This window comes from Chrysochloris asiatica, unplaced genomic scaffold, assembly GCF_000296735.1.
Source record: "Chrysochloris asiatica unplaced genomic scaffold, ChrAsi1.0 scaffold00102, whole genome shotgun sequence".
Lineage (NCBI taxonomy): Eukaryota > Metazoa > Chordata > Mammalia > Afrosoricida > Chrysochloridae > Chrysochloris > Chrysochloris asiatica.
Window position 1 is genome coordinate 11,014,230 of NW_006408620.1, and position 9,415 is coordinate 11,023,644.

Consider the following 9,415-nt stretch of genomic DNA (forward strand, 5'->3'; position numbering starts at 1 on the left):
CAACAACAACAACAACAACAAGTGAGATATGGAGACCCTACTCACAAACTCAGATTTGAACCCTAACCCGTGTATTTGAACCCATCTGGGGCTGCCTCCCTAGCACCCCACTTCCAGACAATCACTTCTTACAACACTGTGCAATCCCTCAAAGGGTGTGTGGCATATTTCAGACCAGTAGTTTGCCTGTATCTCATTCACGTTGAGCGCAGGTGGCTGGACCTTCTGCCAACTCACAAAATTGCCAAGTGATTCACCTTAAAGGGCCCCGGCAGAACAGGGATCCATCTGACCAGTCGCCTCGGGCCATTCCCTCTCCTGCTTCCCCTTGCCTTCCCTTGCCTTCTGGCTCTGTACCAGCCAGTTTTTCTAATCTGGCAGGGAGAGCTGCCTCACTAACTGCTGGGCTGAGGGAGCTTATGGGGAATCAAACCCACACACAAGGTACCAGGGAATGGTTCCGCTGAGACCCTGCAACACTATAATCATAAATCCTTGAGCACCATTGGCTTCGAGAGGTAAAAGGAATTAAACCAACGGGTACAGATCGAATCAGGAGCAATCTGATGGGAAATTCATGTAAATGCACACTCTTACATTGGAAATGAGTTTTAAGATTAAAACCCTTCACAAATGGCAACGTATAAGGAAGTATGTCACAGAATATGCTGTGGCAGCAATAGGTCAAACCTTTTAGGGAGTGGGCAGCCACATTGTATGAAGAACTTATGAAGCTGAACATTCTCAGTTTGTTGATGTTGGTTTGCATTTGCTTTGAGTTTTCTTTTTCTTTGAAATCCTGCAACTGAAATTCTTCAGGAGCATAACAAGTGATGCACGCTTGAAATTTATTTTTAAATTGCAAGCAAAATGAAACCCTTTAATTAATCTTGGAGAATTTAGCGCCTCCTTTCAAGATCTGTCTTTTGCACAGTTAGATGCTTAAAATAATTGCATCCACTTGTGTGAAACCGCAGCAGTAATTCAGTGGGTTTATACTGGTGCAACCTTCTATAAAAACAAGCCTTAAAACATTCATCTGTTGAACCAATTTACCAGCATTTAATAAAGCATCTTTAAGATACTTTCTGTTACATTTATATGACACCGGCTATATTATTTTAATAATCTGGGCTTGAGATAGATGGTGATGAGGGAATTATCACTCACCTGGGGAGATGGTGTAATTAGAAAAGAGGCACAGTTGGGGAATAAAAATGATTAAAAAAAAAAAAAAGAAAGAAAACTTGCTGAAATTAACCAGCCACCGCACAAGAATGCTATGATGTTTGTTTACAACAACAAGGCTAAAGAAATGTATTATTGAATTAATTTCACCTAGTTCTTTGTACGCCCTTAATTTAAATACCTACTGAGAATCGGGGCCATGGCAGCTCGATGGCAGAATCCTCTGCTTTCGTGAAAGACACACAGTTTTGATTCCCAGCCAGTGCATGCTGTACACAGCCACCACCCACCTGTCACTGGAGGGTTGTGGGTTGCTAGGATACTGATCAGGTTTCAGAGGAACTTCCAGACTAAGTCAGACTAAGAAGAAAGGTTTTCTGTCTAGCAGCCACTGGAAACCCTGTGGATCACAACTGTGTGATATACACCCATCAAGGGGATAGCTCCAGAGTGGGCATGTTGTCCTTATTGATGGGTATTCATGAGTAGAGGACCAACAAGTTGTTCTTAAGAGCCTCAGAGTCTGTTCTGACTCACAGCAACCCTGTATGGTGTTTCTGAGGAGCAGCTGGTAGGTTTGAACCACCGACCATATAGTTACCAGTCCAGTGCTTATCCGATAGCACCACACCAGGACCCCTGAGGACCAACTGCTGTTGTTAAGTGCTGTTGAATAGGTTCCTACTCATGGTGACCCTCTATGGTTTTCTGAGGAGTGGCTGGTGAATTGGAAACCAGACAGACACAAACATCAACAAAGACAAGAAGGATTAAATTTGCATATGTGGCTTGATGCCTAATCCTTCACAGAGCTGCTTCAGATGGAAATTGGGATTCTGAGGAATTAAGGAAAGTAAGAATACTATGAGTTCTGGTGGTACAGTGAGTATGAGTGGAAAGACCAGGGATTTGAATCCACCAGCCACTCTGTGGGAGAAAGAGGAGACTTTCTGCGCCACAGTCCTGGTGTGGCACTGTAGAATAAGTACTGGACTACAAGGTCAGAGGTTCAAACTTCCCAGCCGCTCCTCAGAAACCCTATACAGGGTCACTCTGAGTCACAACTAACTCTATGGCGCTTAACAACAACAACAAAGATTTATAGTCATAACACTCCTACGCAGGGTCACTATGGAATCAACCTGATGGCAGTTGGATTTTAAACCTGGTAAGGAGCTCTGGTAGCGTAGTGGTTACGAATCGGGCTGCGAACCTTAAGGTCAGCGGTTCGAAACTACCAGCCGCTCCGCGGGAGAAAGATGAGGCTTTCTACTCCCGTAAGGATTTACACCCTCGGAAACCCTGTACAGGGTCGCTATGGGTCGGAACCGACTCGACGGCACTTAACAACAACAACAACAACAAGTGAGATATGGAGACCCTACTCACAAACTCAGATTTGAACCCTAACCCGTGTATTTGAACCCATCTGGGGCTGCCTCCCTAGCACCCCACTTCCAGACAATCACTTCTTACAACACTGTGCAATCCCTCAAAGGGTGTGTGGCATATTTCAGACCAGTAGTTTGCCTGTATCTCATTCACGTTGAGCGCAGGTGGCTGGACCTTCTGCCAACTCACAAAATTGCCAAGTGATTCACCTTAAAGGGCCCCGGCAGAACAGGGATCCATCTGACCAGTCGCCTCGGGCCATTCCCTCTCCTGCTTCCCCTTGCCTTCCCTTGCCTTCTGGCTCTGTACCAGCCAGTTTTTCTAATCTGGCAGGGAGAGCTGCCTCACTAACTGCTGGGCTGAGGGAGCTTATGGGGAATCAAACCCACACACAAGGTACCAGGGAATGGTTCCGCTGAGACCCTGCAACACTATAATCATAAATCCTTGAGCACCATTGGCTTCGAGAGGTAAAAGGAATTAAACCAACGGGTACAGATCGAATCAGGAGCAATCTGATGGGAAATTCATGTAAATGCACACTCTTACATTGGAAATGAGTTTTAAGATTAAAACCCTTCACAAATGGCAACGTATAAGGAAGTATGTCACAGAATATGCTGTGGCAGCAATAGGTCAAACCTTTTAGGGAGTGGGCAGCCACATTGTATGAAGAACTTATGAAGCTGAACATTCTCAGTTTGTTGATGTTGGTTTGCATTTGCTTTGAGTTTTCTTTTTCTTTGAAATCCTGCAACTGAAATTCTTCAGGAGCATAACAAGTGATGCACGCTTGAAATTTATTTTTAAATTGCAAGCAAAATGAAACCCTTTAATTAATCTTGGAGAATTTAGCGCCTCCTTTCAAGATCTGTCTTTTGCACAGTTAGATGCTTAAAATAATTGCATCCACTTGTGTGAAACCGCAGCAGTAATTCAGTGGGTTTATACTGGTGCAACCTTCTATAAAAACAAGCCTTAAAACATTCATCTGTTGAACCAATTTACCAGCATTTAATAAAGCATCTTTAAGATACTTTCTGTTACATTTATATGACACCGGCTATATTATTTTAATAATCTGGGCTTGAGATAGATGGTGATGAGGGAATTATCACTCACCTGGGGAGATGGTGTAATTAGAAAAGAGGCACAGTTGGGGAATAAAAATGATTAAAAAAAAAAAAAGAACGAAAACTTGCTGAAATTAACCAGCCACCGCACAAGAATGCTATGATGTTTGTTTCAGTTGTTGAGGAAGTACTGGAGTGAGAAGGAGAGAAGAGAGAAACCAAGCAAATGTGTGGTTCAGGAAATAATACTATTTCTTACCTGTCACTTCTCAAGACACAGGAGGTGCCAAGACGTACAGCCAACCAGGACAGACAAATGAACATGGTCCCCGCACAGCCAGGAGTGGGGGCTGCCTGAGTTGAGCTAATGTGCGGGGGCAGGGAGAGGAGAGCACTTGTAATTAGCATAATGATTTATTGAATGTGTGATTAATTGGAAATTAAGGAAATGCATACTGGCAGCATTGTCATAACACAATGCTCAGCTGTTACCTTTAAGAGATGTGCTGTTTCCCTTCGGTAAAGCCATTAGAGAGCACCTTAAATCATTAGGTGAAAAGATGGGTGCTGAACTGTCTCACGGGGGCAAAGCAAGAGCCTCGTGAAAATGTCTTAAATGCAAAGACCCGCATTGCAGAAATAGACAGCAAACTCTGGTTACCACCATGGACAATGGCCTCCTTTGTCATGAGACCAGAAGAGAATGGAGTCTGGCTACCAATGCTGGTTTGATGTTGGAGGATGAGCTCGATGGTTCAAACCCACCAGCTGCTCCTCAGAAACCCTATGCAGGGTCGCTATGGGTAGGAACCAACTTAATGGCACTTAACAACAACAAACACTCAACATTTCCATCCAGCATTCTATGAAAGGATTCCAATCCAAAAGAGGGGACATGATGCAGAATAGAATCTCAAGTTCACCATGGAATCCAGACTTCATGGAGTCTTGGGAGGGTGGATGAACCCCTGGAACTACAACCTTAAGATAACCTTTAAACTTGACATGCTAAATCAAAAACTATTCCCTGTGGTTTTCTTTGAACCCCCCTGTTCCCCCCCAAACCCCACCAAATTAGTAAGTAAAGGAGATCTGCATTGATAACGGTGTTCTTCACAAATTAGATCTGAGAGGTCAAATAGAAAGGTTAGATGAGAAGCTGTGGTGTAAACTCCAAACCGTGTCCCCCAGACCAGTACCCTCCCGTAACCACTGGTGAATCCGAGTCCATTTGGGGGCTGTGGTATCCATTAATGTCATCGAGGGTCTTCCCCCATTCTCACTGACTCTTTAATTTACTCATCATGATGTCGCTTTCTAGCTGTTGGTCTTTCCTGATGACACACCTCAAGTGAGAGATTGAAAAGTTTCACGATCTTTGCTTCTAAAAAACAATCTGCTTATTTGTAATTCATAGAGTTTTCATTTGGGTACTTTTCTCTTTGTCTCTTTTAATCTGCATATTAGAAAGGGTCACTTTAGATAGGACCACAGCAGAGGAAGCAGAGTTTGATGAGAGGTGCAGTGGTTGGTATCTCACGTCCATTTGTCCCTTCCTGGGTGTTTATAGGCAGCAAACAACTGCAAAAATTCATTAAGCGTAGTCAGAAGATCAGAGTCATTGTATCACAATGGTTAAGCATTTGGCTGCAAAACAAAAGGACAGCAGTTCAAACCCATCAGCAGCTTCATAGGAGAAAACAGTTGACAGTCTACTTCTGTGAAGACTGTTGTTAAGAACCATTGCATCTATTCTGACTCATTGCAACCCTGTAGAGGGTTTCCAAGAAGCTGCTTGTGGGTTTGAACTGCCAGTCTTATGGTTAGTAGTCCAGCACCACACAGGACACCAGACTAGGAAATTATGTCGAGCAGTTCTACTCTGTTCTATGGGGTCTCTGTGAGTCACAATCAACTCAGTGGTACAATGAAAATCAACTGTCACTCAAGAGAGAATCAAGAACAGGGATGGGAAGGGTCCTTCCTTCTGGAACAAAAGCCTTGAAATAGCACTCAAGCATCTTCAGAGACTCTGTTAGGTGACACTCCTAGGTTCACTTAGCAAAGCACGTGGCTTCTTCCAACCACACTGCGGTCCCACCCTCACTGCCTCCTACTCTTTCCTCTGGGTCCCACTCTCCCAGAACAACACAGCTACGAGTTACAAGTTTAATGTTGCCCTTGCAGTCCCTTGAGCTTTGGGGAGGAGAAGGCTAATGCAAATTGAATACATAAATAAGAATTTAATAATCTTCCTCATTTGCTCTCCTACATCACCACTAAAGTTGCAGAATCTGGAATTAAAAATGTGTCCTGAAGCAGAAAGAAGAATCAGGCAGTCTCAAGTGTGCCTTGTGGGTACGTCAACATGAGCAGTCAACGTGGAGAGGGTACTGACCCCAAGAAAACCCCAAACCTTCATCTCCCCTTCTTCTAGGGATTCGTTCTAAGAACAACGTGTGTGTTATGGAGTTTGTATATGTAAAGATGCCCACGAGAAGAATGTCACCACAGCAACACAAAAAGAAAATGTAAAGCTACCCCATAGCTACTCAACAGCATTTTCCCAAATGTAGTTTCAGGACGCTGGGTAGCACATGGCAACTGAAATGTGGTCCAAATCCAACCAGTAACTTCTCCTGCAAAGATGACAACCTCAACAACCTATGGGGCAGTTCTTCTTGGTCTTATGGGCTCTCTGTGAGTCAGAGTTCAGGTGTGACTCTGTAGGATAAGCACTTGACAGCAAGGTCAGCAGTTCAAACTCACCAGCTGCTCCTCATAAATGTTACACAGGATTGCTATTTGTTGGAACCGACCAGCATGAGTCATAACACAGAGGGCAGCGTCTTACAACAAGTTAAAGGGAAATTTCTCATAGAGGCAGTTAACATTGTGACTATTGTGTTTGTAGATTCTGCATCATGGCCACTCCACGTGTGTCAGAGTAGAACTGCTCTTGAGGGTCTTCAAGGAGGTCCCCTTATGGAAGCAGTTGAGTGCTTAACTGTGTTACTCAGGGACTCAACATGTGATCTACAGGGTGGGGGAGGGAGGAGTCGTTTTCCTATTTTTATGATGGAGCACTTTTAACATTTAATGAAAGACTCCAACTCATGAACATACATTGCATATATTACCAACCAACCAACCAACCAACCAACCAACCCACAACCACTGAGTCAGTTCAGACTCATAACGACTCTATATAAGGTTTCTGAGGCTGTGAACCTTTATGGTGGTTTAAAGCCTCATCTATAAACCAGAGTGGTTAGCAGTCCAGTGCTTATACTACACCACCACCAGGATTCCTTGTGTATTACCAAGTAGAATGAAAACATAAATAAAACCACTGCCGTATTGCCATCAAGTTGATTCTTACTTATAGAGACTGTAGGACAGGGTAGAACTGCCTCATGGGTTTCTGAGGTTGTAAATCTCTGTCGTGAGTCCTGTAGGATAGACAGCAGGATTGGTAGTACAAACCCACCAGAAACCGTATACAGGGTCTCTCTGAGTCAGAACTGACTCAGCAACAACAACAACAAAACAACAACAACAACAACAACAACACATCTTTATGGAAACTCCTGTCTTCATTTTCACCTGCAGAGTGACTGGTTGTTTCAAACCACTGACTTTTCGGTTACCAGCCCATCACTTAATTCACTGTGCCACCAGGGATCCTTAAATGGAGTGAAGAAAACATAAATTTCCCAAGTTCTATTCTGACAGCACACCGCAGAGGTTCCCAAACTCCACAGAAGCAAGGTCTCAGCAAAGCTGACGTAGGCCCGGGGCAAAATCAGTTTCCAAAGTCATACATGTTGGAACAACAATCCACAATTTTGCAAACAGAAAGTATCTGTATAATCAGGTTTTTGTGGATAGAAGTGTGTGTTTGTGTGTCTGTCTGCCAGTGTGTTACATTCCAAAGGCATTTTAACAATTATTAACAGTGGCTCTCCCTGGATTGAAGGCTAATTAGAGGGGATTCTTCTTTCCCTCCTTTCTTCTGTGTGCTTTTGGTATCTGTTGGTATAAAAACAAAAGACACATTTGCAGTGCACTGTGTTTCTGAGTTCTATGACTATGCAAACTGGACAGCATCTCGCATTTCTGAAAAATTATACAAGTGCCTGGGAAACAAGAAGACAGATACGTGTGTCGGGGTGCCTGTGGTCACCCACGATTACAGTTACCTTGTTGGTGTTGGGTGCCTTGGAGCTGAATCTGACTCACAGTGAATCCCCCCATGCGATGCTGTAGAACTGCCCTGTGAGGTTTCCTAGGCTATTATATCCTTTGTTGTTGTTGTTAAGTGCCATCGAGTCAATTCCGACTCATAGCAACCCTGTACAGAGTTTCCGAGGCTGTAAAACTTTACAGAAGCAGAAAGCCTCATCTTTCTCCCACAGAACAGCTGGTAGTTTCAAACTGCTGACTATGAGGTTCACAGCCCAATTCATAACCACTACGCTAGCAGAGCTCCTATTATTCTTACAGGTGCAGATTATCACGTCTTTTTTCCTATGGAACTACTGGTGGGTTCGAACTGCCCTCCTATTGGTTGGCATCCAAGTGCTTCACTGCTGCATTACCAGGGCTCCTTACCGTTACTCTAAATCGAACAATGTCCTGTTAACCCAAAGAAGAGGGCAACTCTGGCCATATGTCTTTTAACACTGGAACTCTACCACCTGCTATATTTCAACAACAACAACAACAACAAAAATCCAACCTGCAGCTGCAACCATTGAAACAGCTTGGCCAATTAGAGAAATCTCAAAAGTGTAGCGCATTGCCCTTCAGAAAGGCCAGGGCTGACAAGACCAGAGACGAGTACGACTCTATTAGACCCATGGCATGCCCTCCCCGCCACATCTAGAAATAGGTAAATCTGTTTAGTCCCAGGGCTCAGACAGCGACAACTGACAAGGACGCAAGTTGGTGATGCTACCTCATTACCAACCATCAGGCTGTCCTGCAGGGCCCCCTTCCAAAGCTGGGAGGGGAGGTTACTAATTATCATGCCAAATTAAGCCTTGATTATTCCCCAAGGGACACCTGTTAATTGGGCCGCTCCATTACATAACAGTGCTGCGCATTAATAATTGAATCACAGCAACTTGATTTTCTCCTCACAAATGTGATTTGCTTTTCATACGCCTTGTCTCACATTGCTGCCGTCTTCAAAACAAGGATGCTGCAGCTCAGGTTGGAGAGCACACAAAGAGGCACATCCGGGTCTTACTCACAGAAGTGGCAAAAAATGTGGATTCATCACAAACTCCAGAAACAATTAGGGCTGGGAGAGTCAGGCATGTCTGCGAGACATCTGGTACAGTAGTTAAAGCACTCAGTGGCACCTAACAACATATCATCACCAACATGTTCCTAAAGTCTAGCAGAACATCCAGCCCATAGTAAATACTCAATAAGTGTTTGCTGAATGAACAAATGGATTCAATATGTTCCCTTCTCATTACCTAGAATAACTTACGAATAAACAACTCAGTAGTTGAGAACAGATTTTAATTCACAGAAACTGTGTAAAGATAAAACAGAAAGCCCCTAATGCCCTTCACACAGTATCCCTTATGATTTGCATCTTACATTAGTATGCACTGGGCTGCAAATCATATGGTTGGCAGTTCAAACCCACCAGGCGCTCCTCAGAAACCCTACACAGACAGGGTCACTATGAGTCAAAACAGACTCGACAGCACTAAACAACAGCAACATTTGTCACCATTACTGGA